General features: G+C 43.6%; 1 protein-coding gene across 2 annotated transcripts in view; it reads right to left on the bottom strand.

Annotated features, from left to right (window-relative positions):
* LOC149193133 (alpha-taxilin-like protein) overlaps positions 1–20,233 on the bottom strand; it is a 416,017-nt gene that overhangs the window by 65,800 nt on the left and 329,984 nt on the right. The gene's annotated exons all lie outside the window — the stretch shown is intronic.

Here is a 20,233-nt window from a genome sequence, read left to right as displayed (position 1 = left end):
TTAACCACGAATCTCTCAAGCGAGAGATTCAACCTTTCCTTCGGGGGACCTTCCATGCCCGCCCTAGGGAGGCAGTTCCATAGCCATTTTAGGAGATCCGAGACTGTGTTGCAACATTCTCATTCAGCCACAAGCAAGGAGTGCATATTTCTGGCTAGCTGGAGAATACGCAGGAGGAGTTGGAGCTATTACTGATCATCCATTTGTTGAGAGAGTTAGAGGACTGAGAGAGCAATAATAGGCTAGCATTCTTTGTGAGTTTTGGAGCCAGCAGAGCCAACATCCCTGTAGTTCGAATTACTGGGCTTGGGGACAACGCAGAGGGCCAGTCCAGCAGTTTTCATGGAGCTTAGGAGCAGGTACCATAAGTCGGAAGCCCATCAGAGAAGTTAGGGGATTCATAGTACGAGCCAGCCCAGCACTTTGGGACCATTTCCGGGAGGATTGATAGGCAGATTCCAACAGGTTGAGTTTTGCAGTTGCAGCTGAAGTTGGGCTCCAGGAGGGTCGAATTTCGGAAGTCCAAACCAGCCAAAATCCTTTGTGGGTTTTTTTGGGTTTAGGCCAACAAGTCAAGAGTTAAAAGCATATAATTTTCTAGGCATAGGAAGTGGACCTTTCAGCCATTCGAACTTCAGCGGAAAAGGCAATTTTCTGGGCAGCGCAGTGGGGATTGGTGCAGCCAGTCATCGGATCAGCCATTTTCTCACCCGGGTTTGGTCATGCTTGTCCACTGAGACAAGCCCAGGTGCACCATTCTATTATCATTTGTAATTTTCCCTCAAAACAAAAATAAAATGGCTTAGCAGTTCCATATTTGCAGCATTTCTATGGGTGTTTAATGTGTATTTTGTTTTTAAGGTGGGGCAGTTCATCACCCACCAAGGGTTGGGACATGCATGGATTCCTTACTGATGCAAAGGGAACTCAAGGGACCCTATGAACTAGCGTGATGGCCATAAGGAAGGGGTAGAGCTCATTTCTAGCTTTTGCTCACGTGCTAATATATTGTCCAGGTCATCTTTAGCATTTTTTGGTATTATTTCTTTTTGTATGTGGCCATGATATGCTCTAAACCTTTTTTTCACTGCATCAACCTCTGGGCATCGTTCCAGGCCCGACCCAGACATGTGGACAAGGGGAGGAGTATCGGAACCTTATGGACCTAGAGAGGGAATATGATGAAATAGGGCATGTAATGTGCGAAGGGGAGTGAAAAAGTATGATATGGGAAAATGAGACCATGCTACCAAAATCAGGGTTTCCCAAGTAGTGCCCATCCTAAAGCCATAAGCCAATAGGGGAGATCCCACGGGATTAGGGTTGAGGATTAACCCCCCATTTAAGGTGAGGGACCAAGACTACAGTTAGAACCCCTCCTTCCAAGTCACCCAATAATCCATACCCAAGTGTGCCTAAGAAAAACAAGTAAAAGCACCTGATTGCACAATGAAAGACATACCTTTAATATTGGATGGCCCACCTTCAAACATACGCTCTCAACAAATGGGCGAGGGGACATATGACTAACTCAGGGAGCGAAGATCAACTAGCACATATATCGGCTACACTAGTGTCTTTCAGGGGTTGGTGGTTGTCGACTAAAGACAAATCTAGGAGGAAAATTTCTCCTATGGAGTCACCCACTTATGGTGGGTAACAGGATCATCACATCACACTTGGATTTCAAGCCTTCTTTGTGCATTTTTGACCTCTTGTACTTGTGGAGAATTTGGATCTATTAATGCATTTTGATATTTGGAGATAAATTGTTGTGGTTTGAAGCTATTCTTTGGATGAATGGATGGATCTTTTGCATGTTATCTTGTAAGTGTACCTAATTGTTGAATATCTTTCTTTTACATGTCTAATGTATGGAATATTGTTGATTCTAGGGTTTGCAATTGTGCCCTAATTTGTTGAAGATATATTGAATGTTATTCTAGATGATTTATTGCATGCATTACTCATACATAACATGTGAATGAATATCCTAGTGGTGATCTTTCATTAGCTCTCCCATGAAAATTCCATTTTTCCATTGCATAGATAATTGCTTGAAGTGTTGGTGCTAGGGCATCAAAATTTCGGCCTCCTTAGTGACTATTTGGCAAATCTAACACATCATAGACTCCATACTCCCAAGGAATAAGGGACTGGTCCATTTGGTTGGTGATCAAACTCTCTTTTAATCCATAATTCCTCTTTCTCTAAATTTGGCCCCTTTAGCTAACTAGGGCTTGGTGTGAATCCCTAGGCAAGTTGAGTTTATAGGATTGGAGAGCCTAAACATCAATGGGATAGCATTTTCCACAAAATATATCCTTTTGGTTGTTGATTTTTTGGTAGCATTGGGAGGTATTCCCTGCATGCCAATGAGCCTCAAAATCGGCCAAGAAATCTGTGCAAAATGGAAAATTAAATTTATTAAGTTTTGGCCTTATGTAGGCTCCAAAAGTCAAGTCAGCCCCACCATTGAATGGGTTTGACCCTTGGTCAAAACCCATCTCATTTGACTCATATATATAAGGAAGTCAACCTCCTCAAGATGAACAATTCGTATCTCTCATCATCATCTATAGATCCGTTCACACGTGCAAGTTAAGAAGAAGAATTTTTGAGGTTTGACCAAGGATTAAGCTGCCTATTGACCAACGTTAACCTATGATCTGCCATTATTTGACTAAGATTCTTCTTGTTGTTTAACTGAGTTTTGACGACTTTTTTATTGAGAATGAAGGTGAGTTTTGACTGCTGCATTGACAATTGAAATTCAGACCTGTTGGACCTGTTTTGACCACAGTTCTGGGCACTTTGATCACAGTTGACTGCAGGGGATTTGACCACAGGGCCAAGCTAACCTGAGAACAAATTTTGGCCCTTTGACCAGTTGACCTCAGGCCGAATTCAAGCTTCTTTGACCAAAGTTGACTTTCATGCATTTTTTGGAGGCTTTGACCAAATTTGACTAGTAAATTTTATTGCAGTTTTGGCACAGAATTTGACCAGATTTAACTAGTATTTTGGCACAAATTTCTAGGGAAATCTTGAACTTGAAATTATAGCTGAAGGACAATTTCTCCTTAGTAGAAAAGTTTGTTGGGTTTTTCCTGAGGTTGGGTTTTCCCGGGGTAAAAGTTGTCTCCATTGTGCTTGGTTGTCTATTTTGATCCTACTGTCTTTATTGTATTATTATTGAGATTTTCTGTGTATAATTGCTTAATGATATAAGTGGCATAAAGACAATCGGAATGGAAATCATTAGGAGTGATTATCAAAATTAGAAGATCAGTTTCTATGGTAGAAAATTCAACATCATATCAGAGCCTTGTTGAAAAAGAGCAGTCATTAAGGCCAATCATTTGAGACAAGCACTCTAGCAGCTACTAAGACTAAGCATTTGAGTCTTCGACAAGTACCCTAGCAGCCCGATTAAATTTTTGGACCACTTGTTACAAATGGCTCCAAGTGTTAGAGTTGTAGGTTGAATGGTAACATAAATTTCAGATCCTAGAACACTAGAATAATCTTTATCATAGAAGAAAATGATCTTCTAGATCATTTAGAAAAAGATATTCCAGAACCACAGGGAGCTGAAGATAAGACCAAATATAAGAAGAATGAAGCTATGGCAAAGAAAATCCTAGTAGATTCTGTAAAGGATCATTTTATCCCTCATGTTTCTGGTCTAAAGAATGCCAAGGCAATGTATGGTGCTATAGTAAAATTATATGCAAATAGCAATACTAATAGGAAGCTAGCCTTGAAGAATCGCCTTCGCAGCATTAAAATGACTGGATCAGATTCTGTTGACTCTTATCTTGTAAGGATCTCTTCAATCAAAGATGAACTAGTAGCCATTGGAGAAACTATTGACAATAAAGAACTTGTTTCAGTTGCTCTCAATGGGTTTCCTTCTTCACAAGAACCATTTATTCAAGGAGTCTGTGCATGTGGACAACTACCTTCACTTGATGAATTATGGATTGATTGTGTTCAAGAAGAAGCTAGATTATTGTCTTGAAATGACTCGCAAGAACCTAAGAATGAAGAATCTCCAGCACTAGTAGCCCATACGAGAAAAGAAAGGGCAAGAAGAAATTTTGGAAAATTTGACAAAAGGAACTCTGGAAAAGTAGATAAGAAATCCTTTAGAAAATTTGACAAGAAGAACTCAGGAAGAGGACCTAGTCCCTCTCAAATAAGGAAAGACATATCCAAAGTTAAGTGCTTCATTTGTCATAATCTTGGACACTATGCATCTCAATGTCCTGAAAGGAAGAGGAAGGAACAACAAATGCATCAACTGTGAAAATTTATGAATCTTTACAAGCAGAAATCCTACTGCAGTCATTGGTTTAGGAGAGGACCTAGTCCCTCTCAAATAAGGAAAGACATATCCAAAGTTAAGTGCTTCATTTGTCATAATCTTGGACACTATGCATCTCAATGTCCTGAAAGGAAGAGGAAGGAACAACAAATGCATCAACTGTGAAAATTTATGAATCTTTACAAGCAGAAATCCTACTGCAGTCATTGGTTTAACATCTCCTACTTGTTATTTCATTTAACAAGTTATTTAATTACATAAACAATGATGTAAACACTACTGCAAACTACACTGACATACAAATCATAAACTGAAATGATAAATGAGACAAACACACAAGGGACACCATTATTTTTGGACAACACGTCCCCGGAAAAGCCCAATGCGGGAAAACCAATGCAGCAGATAGAGGGTTTGTATTATTAAGCAAGCAGAATCTAAGTACAACAGGTTGCCTCTCACACAGGCTAACCTTACAGAGAAATCACGGCAACAAGAAATACATACAAGGGTTTTCCTCGCTCCCCAAGTCACAGCTGATCCAATGAGTGATCTGACCCTCCCGGAAACATGGCGAAGTACTTGCACAATCATTGCGTGGGTCAACGTCTTGCCTCTAGAACATTGCACCACCCTTTCTGCTAGATAGATTTGCTAAGTGAAGTCTGTCATTCAACCCTCCCGGGTCAGAATCTTGCTTCCTCAGCGAAATCTCGAACTACTGACGAATACTCTACACTGCAAGAGACCATCCTGGCCTGCGTCAACTCTGTGTGAGCCCCTCTTGGGCTACATACGCCTCTGCGCTACCTCCCTGGTGCTCAAACTACCTCTCTGCTACATGCTCTTTGGCTCAGAACTTCCTCTCCGATCCAAATCTCTATTTCTGCCCCTCACTGCAACTCAGATCACTGGTTCGATTTTCTCAGCAAACCATGCCCCAGAAAAATCTAACTGATTGATCAACTTGGTGTATCTCCAACTAACCCTCAAGCCTTCTCTTATACTTTTCCTGTTGATGAATCAACGGTCGAGATTAAGTCCCTAATCAACGGCTAAGATTAAAATAGACTTGATCCTCATCTCTTAGAAGCTTCTCACCCATATTTTTATTAATACCCATTAATATTTTTATTTTCCTAAGTTTAGACTTAGGAACCCTATTAAAAATATTAATTATTTTAATAGAACACAATCTGGGCGGAATTTCACCAAACGATTTCTAGGCTTTGGAGATCTCATGTGTTCTAGCCCTTCCACAAAATTTTGGAGCTAGAGCACATCCGATGCTACCCAAAATCAACACTCCCTCTTAGTGAGGAATGTGCTCTAGCAATACTTCCCTGCAGAAGTATCACACTGATCCATGGCATCAGTCCTCTGTGTTGTTGATGCTTGGTCTGCTGCCCTTCATCCACTGCACTACTGCAACCTGTACTGCTGCCTATGACACTGCCACTGCCACTGCTGCTTTTGTACTACAACTCCCTCTCAATATGCTACATCATGCTACCCATAGCACTGCCACTGCTAACTGTTGCACTGCAACTCAGTTGTTGAGAAGTAAGCAACTGAAAAAGTCACCCAAAAGCTGACATGTTGGTCAGTCTAGATACCCCGTGATGTTGAAGCTACCTCTGCTGCTAATCTGTGCTAACCCTCTGATGTTACTGCGCTGTTGTTGTATTTGCTTTATGTCTCCCGCACTACTCAACACTCTACTGCACTGCTTCCGACTTTGGCACTCTAGCTCTGCCACCGTTGCTCCATCATCGCTTGCACCAATTGACTCCTATCATTTTACTACTGTCATTAAGGGCTCTCATAGTCGTATGTGATCCAAGAGTTTGGGCACCTCAAGGATCCTGCCCTTGGTGTAGTCCTCCCGACTACAGCTCAATATCGCCCCACCTCTTCTCTAGAGGTGCATGAGCACTCATGGCGCAATCCTCATCATCGTCCTCCTTGTCAGCTTTCGTTGGAGCAGCCTTTGAGTCAGACTTCTCTTCCTTGCCCTTTTTCCAAGGGCACTGAGTGGCGAAATGTCCCAGTTCCCCACATCTGAAGCATCTGACTTTGGTTATGTCTTTCTTTTTCCTCTTTTGCTGCCCTTGTTATCCCGCTGATGTAAGAGTTGCATCCTCCTCTTCCTCCTTCTTGACTCTGATTCCTTTGTCGCTACTTCTTGCCTTGGTTAACCATCTAATCTCTTCTTGTCAAAGAGCTGCCCTCATCTCCTCCCAACTATGGAGAGAAACCCTGCCGAAGATGCTCTGGACAAAGGTCTCCTAGTCTTCAGAAACTGCATTTAGGGCAGTCTTGACCATGAACTCAGGATTTGGTGTAGACCCCACGGAAGTCAGTTGGAATCGAATCCCTTGCAATCTGAGAAGGTAGGGACCGATTTCTTCTCCCTTCTGCATCTAGTACTATCTTAGCTGATTCTCAAGCGACATCTTCCGTTGAACGGAAGTTCCCTCATACATGGTGGTCAAGGCCTCCCACATTTCCCTTCTTGTGTCCTTTTCAGCAATATGTGGGACCACATGATCTTTGAACCCATCCAAGATCATGTACTTCACCTTTGCTTGAGCCTCCTTGTATTTCTTGAGAGAATCAACATCGACCGAAACAGCAACCGTCCTCAAGGCATAGTCCTTGATGCAAATTTTGTCCAAGACTGCCAGGATTTTGGCCTTCCAGATGACAAAGTTGGATGATCCATCCAATCTGTCATGATCCCTCGGTCCATTTACTTCCATCTCTGCTCAAATGAGTGTCGAACAGGTTCTCTTCTCCTTTCGCTGCTACCCAGCAAAACTCGGATTTGGATTTCTTTGGCGCTAGAAATCCTCCAAGGAACAAGTTCCCTCTAGACTCCCTCTGAGTCCTGATTTCCTTCACGGAAATCCTTCCGCCAAACAATGTCGAATCACTCCTCTCAATATCATAGTACAATCTGGGTGTCGAAACTGGCCTACCCAATAGAGAAATTCCTTGACAGTAATACCTCTCAATTTCTGACAAATTTTCTCGTTGAAACCCCCGATAATCCTTCCAGCAGCTACTCAACACAAATCTACTCCAGAAACCCCAGTGTCAACCTCTCTTTGGACTGTGTCAGCCCCTCTCTGTCTCATGTTGGCCCTGTGTCAACTCGCTACTTCTTGCCTTGGTTAACCATCTAATCTCTTCTTGTCAAAGAGCTGCCCTCATCTCCTCCCAACTATGGATAGAAACCCTGCCTAAGATGCTCTGGACAAAGGTCTCCCAGTCTTCAGAAACTGCATTTAGGGCAGTCTTGACCATGAACTCAAGATTTGGTGTAGACCCCACGGAAGTCAATTGGACTCGAATCCCTTGCAATCTGAGAAGGTAGGGACCGATTTCTTCTCCCTTCTGCATCTAGTACTATCTTAGCTAATTCTCAAGCGACATCTTCCGTTGAACGGAAGTTCCCTCATACATGGTGGTCAAGGCCTCCCACATTTCCCTTCTTGTGTCCTTTTCAGCAATATGTGGGACCACATGATCTTTGAACCCATCCAAGATCATGTACTTCACCTTTGCTTGAGCCTCCTTGTATTTCTTGAGAGAATCAACATCGACCGAAACAGCAACCGTCCTCAAGGCATAGTCCTTGATGCAAATTTTGTCCAAGACTGCCAGGATTTTGGCCTTCCAGATGACAAAGTTGGATGATCCATCCAATCTGTCCTGATCCCTCGGTCCATTTACTTCCATCTCTGCTCAAATGAGTGTCGAACAGGTTCTCTTCTCCTTTCGCTGCTGCCCAGCAAAACTCGGATTTGGATTTCTTTGGCGCTAGAAATCCTCCAAGGAACAAGTTCCCTCTAGACTCCCTCTGAGTCCTGATTTCCTTCACGGAAATCCTTCCGCCAAACAATGTCGAATCACTCCTCTCAATATCAGAGTACAATCTGGGTGTCGAAACTGGCCTACCCAATAGAGAATTTCCTTGACAGTAATACCTCTCAATTTCTGACAAATTTTCTCGTTGAAACCCCCGATAATCCTTCCAGCAGCTACTCAACACAAATCTACTCCAGAAACCCCAGTGTCAACCTCTCTTTGGACTGTGTCAGCCCCTCTCTATCTCATGTTGGCCCTGTGTCACCCCAGATGGGTCTGCGTCAGCCCTTGGATGGCCTACGTTAGCCCTCTAGCCCTTTGCGTCAGCGACGCCGACATCTCTGAACCTTTGTGCAACTCCCGGCTGCCTCTACGTGGCCTTGCGTGAGCCCTAGCTGGCTCTGCTTCACTCTCCTTGGCTACTGTGCTACTCTCCTGGCACTCTCTCTGTCTCTCTATCTCTCTGTACTCAAATGCCCCTCAACTGCATCTCCCGATCACTAATTCTATCTCTCTTAGCAAACCCTGCTCTAGAGAATAGAATGATTGATCACTCTGGTGTATTCCCCAAGTGACCCTCAAGCCTCCTCTTATACTTTTCTTGTTGACATATCAACGACCGAGATTAAGTCCCTAATCAATGACTAAGATTAGATCCGGCTTGATCCATGTCTTTTGGACCATTCTAACACAGATTCATATTAATATACATTAATATTTTATTTTAATATCTCCTAGTTTGTTTAGAATCTGCCCAAACCCTTTCTGGGTATTGGAGATCTCATGTGCCCCAACCTCTCCACCAAATTTCGTGGCTAGAGCACATCCGATGCTACCCCAAATCAACACTCCCTCTTAGCGAGCACTGTGCTCTAGCAATACTCCTCACTGAGTATTACTCTGATCATCCGGCATCGGTACCTGTGTTGATGCTAGGCCTTCCTGCCCAACATCCTCTGCACTGTTGCATCCTGTACTTCTGCCCATGGTTCTGCCACTGCCACTACTACATCTGTACGACAACTCCCTTTGCATCCGTGCTGTAGTTGGTCCTTTCTCCCAGCACTACATCCGCACTGCACGTCCTCTCATCATGCTGCGTCGTGCTGGCCACTGCTACACTACAACTTAGTTACTGAGAAGTAAGTAACTGATCTCCCAATTGACCTCCCTATTGGGCTAGAGACACCCACTAATGCTGAAGCTCCCTCTGTCGCTGACAAGTGCTCCCTCTCTAACCTCTGCGCTGCTGCAACAACCCCCTGCATCTCGCACCATTGCACACCTCTCTGTGCCATCCTGCACTGGTGCAACACTCCTGTGCCTCTCGCAATGCTGCAGCCTGCTAGCCTTGTGTTGTCTCGGGAGTACTGCACTGTAGCTCTCTCTGTCGCTCCACCCGCATCCGTCTATACCCAGCTCAACCAGTCCTGCTATCCTCTTCGAGGATCCTGTAGCAAGGTCTGATCCAAGAGGTTGGGTACCTCGAAGATCCTGCCCCTCATCGCCTGTAGTCCGCCTGACTACAGCTCGATGTCTCCCCACTTCTTCTCAAGTGGCGCGTGTGCACTCATGGCACAGTCATTGTCTATCAAAACTTCCTTCTCGGCCCGTGCTAGCGCTGCCTTAGTCTCAGAAGACTCTCCCTTACTCTTCTTCCTTGGACACTGGGTCGCATAATGACCCAGCTCCCCATAGTGGAAGCACTTGATCTTGGAGAGATCTTTCTTCTTCTGCTTTTCCTACTTTCCCTCGGATGCTAGAGCCATGTCTTTCTCCTCCCGCTTGACTTTGATCCCCTTGTTGTTGCTACCCGTCTTCGACTGCCATCTGATCTCTTCCTGGCAAAGAGTCACCCACATCTTGTCCCAAGGTGGGAGAGTCCCTCTGCCCAGTATACTCTGGACAAACACCTCCCAGTCTTCTGAGACAGCATTCAGGGTTGTCCTCACCATCAACTCCTGATCCGGTGTCGCCTCTATAGCAGTCAACTGATCTCGGATCTCATTTAAGGTTGTCCTCACCATCAGCTCCTGATCTGGTGTCGCCTCTATAGCAGTCAACTAATCTCGGATCTCATTCAGTCCTCCGAGGAAGGTGTCAACCAGTTCTCCCTTCTTCATCTGATTCGACCTCAACTGATTCTCAAGCAGCATTCTTCTTTGCACATAAGTATGCTGGTACAGCTTCTTGAGAGCATCCCACATCTCAAATGTCATTTCCTTCTCGGCTATGTGTGATACTACATGGTCTTTGACCCCGTCAAGGATAATTCTCTTGGCCCTCACCATCGCCTCCTCGTACTTGTCATTATCATTGGGGTCGACTGGGATAGCTATTACCTTCAAGGCGAAGTTCTTGACACGATTCCTGTCAAGTACGGATAAGATTCTGACATTCTAGACTGCGAAGCTCGATGCTCTGTCCAATCTATCCTGGTCTCTTACTCCGTGTAGTACCATGATGCTCCTCTACTTCCCTCCTGGAAGTTCTCTGTTCGACTCCTCTAAGTCTCTACTTCCCATCTGGAAGTTCTCTTCTGGACCCCCTCTGAGTCCTAATTTCCCTCCTAGAAATCCTTCTGCCACTGTCGAGATGCCCTCTACTCTGATCATCTTGTGCAACCGCACCACTAATCCAAGTTCCTCGGCTAGAAACCCTCGGTAGCAACTCCTCTGGCCTTTCTCTGTCAGGTATTGTTCTGACTACAGTACCTCACCAACTCCACTCTACAATATTCCCGCAGCCTTCTAAACCCCAGCAACATGAAGGTGAGAGCTCCTAGGCTCTGCGCAATCCTGGCACCAGCAACCCAACCTCCTTAGCCAACTACGTCAGCCCTCCCAGCTACTGTGTGGCTCTGTGTGAGGCTTCTTTTGCCTTCCTTAGCCTTTGCGCTGCCTCTTCTCGGCTCACCCTTGATGACACAGGGACTGTGTCACCCTTCCTTGTTGCTGCTCTGCTAGAAATAGCTTCTGTCACCTCAGGACAACTGTTTTCTACTGCTATTGCTCCGCTCGGCTGATGTCCTTTAGTCCTCATGTGATCTGCAATCACGCTCTGATACCATGTTGAATTTTCTAAGTTTACTTAGTTAGAAACCCTCCATGCACTTTATCTGATTTATTCCTACCTACTTGTTATTTTCCTTAACAAGTTATTTACAATGTAAATACTGAAAATAAACACTAGTGCATGCTCAACATACTACAGATCAGCAACTAAAAGAAACAGAAACAACTACACCATATGACACCATTATTTTTGGATTAATGTCCCCGAAAAAACCCAATGTGGGAAAACCGGTACAGCGATTTCAAGGTATTCTTATTAAGCAATATCAGAGTACAATCTGGGTGTCAAAACTGGCCTACCCAACAAAGAATTTCCTTGGTGTTGTTTTGAGGTAGCATCGGATGTGCTCTAGCCACAAAATTTGGTGGAGAGGTTGGGGCACATGAGATCTCCAATACCAGGAAAGGGTTTGGGAAAATTCTAAACAGATCAGGAGATATTAAAATAATTAATATTTTAATGGAGTCCCTAAATCTAAACTTAGGGAAAATAAAATATTAATGTGTATTAATATGAATCTGTGTTAGAATGGTCCAAAAGACATGGATCAAGCCAGATCTAATCTTAGCCATTGATTAGGGACTTAATATCGGTTGTTGAGATGTCAACAAAAAAAGTATAGGAGGAGGCTTGAGGGGCACATGGAGAACACACTGAGGGAGACCAGTCAGTTCAATTTCTGGAGCAGGGTTTGCTGGGAAATTGAACCACTAGTCTGGAGAGCAGTAAGGAGGCAACAACTATGGAACAGAGAGATGGGAGATCAACGCAGAAGTGGCAGACGCAGAGCCAGAAGAAGCCACGCAGAGGCAACAGAGACTACGCAAAGCCAGAAGGGCCTGTGTCATCCACGCAAAGGCTGCAGGAGTGATGTAGAAGCCCAGAGAGGCTGCATAGAGCCTTAGTAGGCTGACACAAAGAGTTTCAGGCTGATGTAGAGGGCTTCAGGCTATAGCAGAGGTCAGTAGGGCCTACGCTGGGTTTAGGAAAGTGTTGGAAGTTTGTCTAACTGTGGGTAAGCCAGTTTGGCACCCTGTTGTACAAGAAAATTGTTGAATAATAAAGTCCTGCCTTGCTGCACCGGTTTTCCCACATTGGGTTTTTCCGGGGACATTAGTCCAAAATAACTGTGTCAATGTGTGCATATTTTTGTTTCTCTATTACGATGTGATAACTGCAGCAATATTTATTTTAATGTTTGTTGAAATAATTTCATGAATAACTTATGATGAAATAAGTAGGAAAAGTAAATCAGTTGCTGCAATGATAGAATTTTCACATGGTATCAGAGCAAGTAATCAGAGACAGAAAGGGAAAATCGGTTATGGGTCGAGACCACGATGCAGAGGCATCCACCTCAGGGGGCTCACGCAGATCTTCAGAAGATTGCACAAGAGAGATATTTCGATTTCTCTATGTTGGCTTCCAGGTTGGAAGAAGAAGTGGCGTGCATGACTAGTGCTGCATCTTCAGAAGTATGGTATATAGACAGTGGAGCCTTGTGGCATATGACGGGAATCAAGGAGTGTTTCTCAAAATATCGAGAAGAGAAGATGAACTTTCAGATCACCATGGGGAACAAGGCAAAGCGTACTCCAGTAGGAAAGGGTACCATAGTTTTTCAGACGAAATCGGGAGAGCGGTTCTATGCCACAAATGTGCTGCATGTGCCAGGATTGGGGATGAACTTACTTTCCATGTCACAACTACAAGGCAAGGACTATGACATCTACTTCATCAAGGAAAAAGTATACGTCAAACACCCGAGCTGGAAAAAGAAAGTGCAGATCGGGATCAAAAGTAATCGGTTGTACAGGTTACAACTAGAATCTCCAATGGCACTAATAGGCAATCATGGGGACAAAGACTTGAACAAACTATGGCACAGAAGGATGGGTCACTTGCACCATGGAGCTCTAAGAATTCTCAGGAGCACTATAACAGGAGTTCCGGATCTGAGTACAGAATGAGATGATGTATGCAGGGGATGCGCTCTAGGAAAGTATGCCAAGGCGGCATTTCCTAGGAGCAACCACAGGGCCAAGAGTGTACTAGGATTGATACACTCAAATATCTACAGACCTATGTCTGTCAAAGCTCTCAGCGGTGCCGAGTATTTCCTTAATTTCATTGATGACCACTCGAGAAAATTTTGATCTATTTTTTGAAAACCAAGGATGAGGTTTTCAGTCGATTCAAGAAGTTCAAGGTTGTAGTGGAGAATCTGACAAGTAAGAAAATAAAAGTCTTGCGCTCAGATAATGGTGGAGAATATGTCGATAAGGACTTCACTGATTTTTGCGCTAAGGAGGGCATCAGAAGAGAGTGGACAACTCCCTACAATTCGAAGCAGAATGGGGTGGCAGAAAGGAAAAACAGGACTATTGTAGAAGCAGCTACGGCCATGCTATATGATCAGGATATGCCAAAATTCCTGTGGGTAGAAGCATGCAACACAGTTGTCTACGTTCAGAACAGGGCTTCTCATCGGGCATTGGGCGAGATTACTCCAGAGAAAATATTCACTGGGAAGACACCTGAAGTCAGTGATTTCAGGATATTTGGGAGTTTGGCATATTGTCGCATACCCAAAGAAAAGAGGAAGAAGCTGGATTAGACTACAAAAAAGGGGTATCTGGTAGGATAGAGCGAGAACGCTAAGGCATACAGGATCTATCTTCCAAGGAGCAGGAAGGTAGTAGTACGACGAGATGTAAAGTTCATGGAGAACAGAGCTTTCAAAAGATCTCGTGAGGAGCAGTCGAAAGAGGATTCGTTGGTCATGCTTCTTCAACCAACGGAAGTGAAAAATCCTTCCTCAGATCAGGAAGATTCTCAGGATGACGAAGAGGAGCAAACAGAAGCACTTGTTGGCAGAGGAAGAACCAGCAGAGAACTTTGTCAGATTCTTCTTGATGCAAAGAACTTCATCGGAGAGCCAAGGAATAGTAAAAGGGAGGTAAAACAACCAGACAGGTATCAGGCGTTAGTAGCTCAGGATGGAGAGCCTGCCAGCTTCAAGGAGGTAGCTCGGCATCAGGTCTGGCTAGATGCGATGGTGGAGTATAACTCCATAATGGTAAACGATGCCTGTGAGGTGGTGTCAAGGCCTCAAGACAAATCTGTGGTAGGTTCAAGATGGATCTACAAGATCAAATATGTTGCAGACGGCAGTATTGAAAAATACAAGGCCAGGTTTATGGCTAAGAGGTATGCTCAAAAGGAAGGGACTGACTATGACAAAACCTTCGCCCAGGTAGCCAGGTATACCTCTATTAGGACCGTAATATCTCTTGCATCCCAGATGGGATGGGAGATCCATCAGATGGATGTCAAGACGACATTTCTGAATGGGGTAATAGAAGAAGTATACATTGAACAACCAGAGGTCTTTGAAACTCATGAGAAGAAGTCTGTATGAAAACTGAAGAAAGCCTTGTATGGGCTGAAGCAAGCACCAAGAGCGTGGTATGGTCGAATAGATGGCTACTTGCAGAAGATGGGGTTTGTCAAGAGTGACATGGATCCGAATCTCTACTATCTGGCCGTAGAAAGCGAGCCACTGATCTTAGTATTATATGTGGATGATCTCTTCTTGACAGGATCATCCAGACTCATTGAAGACTGCAAGAAGAATTTAGCCACAGAGTTCAATATGAAGGATTTGGGACGAATGCACTATTTTCTAGGGTTGGAAGTTTGGCAATAGAAAGGAGAAATCTTCCTTGGGCAAGGAAGGTATGCTATAGAAATTCTGAAAAAAGTTCAGGATGGGAGACTGTAGACCTATGGCTATGCCAATGATCACCAACTGGAAGAAGATTGATGCATCAGAAGACAAGGATGTCGATCCCACCCTATACCGACAATTCATTGGGTCCCTAATGTATCTAGTCAATACCGGGCCAGATATTTGCTACGTTGTCAACACCCTCAGTCAGTTCATGGCGGAACCAAAGAGGGCTCACTGGGCAGCAGCCAAGCACATTCTTAGGTATTTACAGGGAACAATTGATTATGGGCTCTTGTATAATAAGGAGAAGGATATCAGGTTGAGTGGATTTACTAATGCAGATTGGGCAGGAAGTTCAGTGGATCGGAAAAGTACCTTTGGGTACTGTTTCAACATTGGATCAAGAATAACCTCCTGGTGCAGTAGGAAATAAAAGTTCGTGGCTCTGAGCTCGTCTGAGGCAGAATATATGGCAACAAGCACAGCTTCGTGTGAGGCCATATGGCTTAGAAAACTGTTGGTAAACCTATTCAGAAGAAATATGGAGGCGACCAGGATCATGTGTGATAATCAGAGTTGTATCAAACTCTCTGAGAATCCAGTATTTCATGATAGGTCAAAGCATATTGATATTCGGTGTCACTTTGTTAGAGATTCTGTCCAACGTGGAGTTGTACAGTTGAACTACACTCCTACAAGGGAACAAGTGGCAGATATCCTCACCAAGGCCCTTGGAAAGTCAAAATTTGACTACTTCAGGGAAAACATGGGGATGGTAAAGAACCCCTTTCAAAAGTAGTGTGTTAACAGCACAAATGAAGAGGGAGTTGCAGTGCAGATGCAGTGTTGGGAGAAAGGACCAACGGCAGCACAGATGCAAAGGGAGTTGCAGTGCAGATGCAATGTTGGAAGAAAGGACCAACAACAGCACAGATGCAGAGGAGGTGCAATGCGGATGCAGTGCTGGGAGAAAGGACTAGCAGCAGCACGGATGCAGAGGGAGCTATCGTACAGATGCAACAGTGGCAGTGGCAGAACCATGGGCAGCAGTACAGGATGCAGCAATGCAGAGGATGTTGGGCAGGGAGGCCTAGCATCAACATAGGTACCGATGCCAGATGATCAGAGTAATATTCAGTGAGGAGTATTGCTAGAGCACAGTCCTCGCTAAGAGGGAGTGTTGATTTGGGGTAGCATCGGATGTGCTCTAGCCATGAAATTTGGTGGAGAGGTTGGGGCACATGAGATCTCCAATACCCAGAAAGGGTTTGGGCAGATTCTAAACAGATCAGGAGATATTAAAATAATTAATATTTTTAATGGAGTCCCTAAGTCTAAACTTATGGAAAATAAAATATTAATGTGTATTAATATGAATCTGTGTTAGAATGGTCCAAAAGACATGGATCAAGGCAAATCTAATCTTAGCCGTTGATTAGGGACTTTATCTCGGCCGTTGAGATGTCAATAGAAAAAGTATAAGAGGAGGCTTGAGGGGCACTTGGAGAACACACTGAGGGAGACCAGTTAGTTAAATTTCTGGAGCGGGGTTTGCTGAGAAATTGAACCATTGGTCTAGAGAGCAGTCAGGAAGCAGCAACTATGGAACAGAGAGACGGGAGATCAGCGCAGAAGAGGCAGATGCAGAGGCAGCGGAGACTACGCAGAGCCAAAAGGGCCTGCATCATCCATGCAGAGGCTGCAGGAGTGAAGCAGAAGCCCAAAGAGACTACGCAGAGCCTCAGTAGGTTGACGCAAAGGGTTTCAGGCTAACGTAGAGGGTTTCAGGCTATAGCAGAGGTTAGTAGGGCCTACGCTGGCTTTAAGAAAGTGCTAGAAGTTTGTCTATCTGTGGGTAAGCCAGTTTCGCACCCTGTTGTACAAGAAAATTGCTGAATAATAAAATCCTCCCTTGCTGCACTGGTTTTCCCACATTGGGTTTTTCTGGGGACATTAGTCCAAAATCACTGTGTCAATATGTGCATATTTTTGTTTCTGTATTACAATGTGATAACTGCAACAGTATTTATTTTAATGTTTGTTGAAGTAATTTCATGAATAACTTATGATGAAATAAGTAGGAAAAGCAAATTAGTTGCTACAGTGATAGAATTTTCACACTTGGCAATAATACCTCTCAGTTTCTGACAAATTTTTTGGCTGAAACCACGGATAATCCTTCCGGTAGCTACTCAGCACAAATCTGCTCCAGAAACCCTAGCGTCAACCTCTCTCTAGACTGTGTCAGACCCTCTCTGTCTCATGTTGGCCCTGCATCACCCCAGATGGGTCTGCGTCACCCCTTGGATGCCCTACGTCAGCCCTTTGCGTCAGCTACACTGGCCTCTTTGAGGCTCTGTGCAGCTCCCAGCTGCCTCTATGTGGCCCTGCATGAGCCCTGGCTGGCTCTGCATCACTCTCCTTGGCTACTGCGCTGCTCTCCTGACACTCTATTTGTCTCTCTGTACTCAAATGCCCCTCAACTGCATCTCTCAATCACTAATTCTATCTCTCTTAGCAACCCTGCTCTAGAGAATAGAATGACTGATCACTCTGGTGTATTCTCCAAGTGACCCTCAAGCCTCCTCTTATACTTTTCTTGTTGACATATCAACAGCCGAGATTAAGTCCCTAATCAATGACTAAGATTAGATGTGGCTTGATCCATGTCTTTTGGACCATTCTAACACATATTCATATTAATATACATTAATATTTTATTTTCCCTAAGTTTAGACTTAGGGACTCCATTAAAAATATTAATTATTTTAATATCTCCTAGTCTGTTTAGAATCTACCCAAACCCTTTCTGGGTATTGGAGATCTCATGTGCCCCAACCTCTCCACCAAATTTCGTGGCTAGAGCACATCCAATGCTACCCCAAATCAACATATTCTGCAACAATAGCAACAACATCTCACCAACACCACAGATCTAATATACATTGCTCCTACTACCCCAACAACTAACTAATATGAGCCCCTCAGGCTCTGCGCTGGCCCAAAGAGCTGACGCAATCACCGCGCGGGTCCTCTCGCTTACTGCATCACCTCCTCTTGGCTCAGAAAGCTGACGCAGGCACTACGTGAGCTTCTGCGTCACTCCTCCTGCACTATGTCACCCCTTCAGCTGCTCCTCTAGCTCTGAAACAACATTGTCACTCGAGACAGCTGCCTCTCTACAGCAGATTTGTTGGATCTTCTCGGTTGATGGCTTCAGTGTCCTATGATCTGTAATCATTTTGATACCATGTGAAAATTTCTGAATCTTTACAAGCAGAAATCCTACTGCAGTCACTGGTTTAACAACTCCCACTTTTTATTTCATTTAACAAGTTATTTAATTACATAAACAATAATGTAAACACTACTACAGACTACACTGACATACAGATCATAAACTGAAACAATAAATGAGACAAACACATAAGGGATACCGTTATTTTTGGACAACACGTCCCCGGAAAAACCCAATGCGAGAAAACTGGTGCAACAGATAAAGGGTTTGTATTATTAAGCAAGCAGAATATGAGTACCACAGGTTGCCTCTCACACCGGCTAACCTTACAGAGAAATCATGGCAACAAGAAATACATACGAGGGTTTACCTCGCTCCCCAAGTCACAGTTGATCCAATGAGTGATCTGACCCTCCCAGCAAACATGCAAAGTCCCTACGCAATCACTGCGTGGGCCAGCGTCTTGCCTCTAGAAGACTATGTCACCCTTTCTGCTAGATCAATTTGCTAAGTGAAATCTGTCGTTCAGCCCTCCCGGCTCAAAACCTTGCTTCCTCAACGAAATCTCGGACTACTGACCAATACTCTGGATTGCCATTGCAAGAGACCCTCCTAGCCTGCGTCAACTCTACGTGAGCCCCTCCTAGGCTGTGTGGGCCTCTGCATTGCCTCCCTGATGCTCAAGTTGCCTCTCTGCTACGTACTATTTGGCTCAGAACTTCCTGCCCGATCCAATTCTCTGCTTCTACCCCTCTCACTGCAACTCAGATCACTGGTTCGATTTTCTCAGCAAACCATGCCCCAGAAAAATCGAACTGACTGATCAACTTGGTGTATCTCCAACTAACCCTCAAGCCTCCTCTTATACTTTTCCTGTTGATGAATCAACGGTCAAGATTAAGTCCCTAATCAACGGCTAAGATTAAAACAGACTTGATCCTCGTCTCTTAGAAGCTTCTCACCCATATTTTTATTAATACCCATTAATATTTTTATTTTCCTAAGTTTAGACTTAGGAACCCCATTAAAAGTATTAATTATTTTAATAAAACACAATCCGGGTGGAATTTCACCAAACAATTTCTGGGTCGTGGAGATCTCATGTGTTCTAGCCCCTCCACAAAATTTCGGAGCTAGAGCACATCCGATGCTACCCAAAATCAACATCAACAACCGCTGTCAATGATGAAGAGCAGCCACCTTTGAAGAAGTCAAAGGATTTCTTCATTTAGAATCTGGCAACTTCCTTCAATTCTCAATTCCTTTTTTAAGATAAGTATTCTTTCGCTATTCTATTTTTTGTTGATTCTTTTTAGAAATTCTTATCGTCATGATTTGTAAGAAGCTATGATTTTTGTAATAAAAGTCTGATTGAGTAAATCCTAGGGTACTGTATAAAAGAAAGAATCTATGTGACTTGGTTTATTTTAGCATGGACATCATTTGGCTTTAATGTTAAAATTTTTTATATGACCATGTTATTCAAATAACTTATTGGGAAGAGAAATCCTAGCTCTTGCAAATAGCATACATTACCAGCTGATATTGAATGACCAAGAAGTCAAAGAATTTCTTTCTATAAAAAAATAAGTTATTATTATTTTCTCTCCCTTAATTGTTGATTTTTCAAAACTAATAGATTTTTCAAAACTAATAACTACTTCCAATGATACAATTTGATTTCTTTAGAGCATTCCAATCATTAAGCAGTTACACATGAAAATTTTCAACCATAAACTTCAATAGAGCAAAAGAGATCACAGATAACAATAAAACAAGAGACACCAAAATTTCTTGGGACAAAACCCCACAAGGGGGAAAACCCGGTAATCTTTCCTTATGAGAGAGTTCAATTCATCAAAATGTACATCAGAATATTCCAGTCAAAATGCCAATCTCTGACCTCAATAAATGCCAAGTCAAACCAGTCAAAAGACAGAATCTGGTCAATGCTTGCTCACAGTCAAAATCTGCACAAGAGGGC

This window comes from Pinus tabuliformis, chromosome 2_2 (assembly GCF_031772625.1).
Source record: "Pinus tabuliformis cultivar Carrire ecotype Pingquan chromosome 2_2, CPIR1, whole genome shotgun sequence".
Classification (NCBI taxonomy): domain Eukaryota; kingdom Viridiplantae; phylum Streptophyta; class Pinopsida; order Pinales; family Pinaceae; genus Pinus; species Pinus tabuliformis.
The sequence above is the reverse complement of the archived record's forward strand: the minus strand, read 5'-3'. Positions and strand labels throughout refer to the sequence as shown.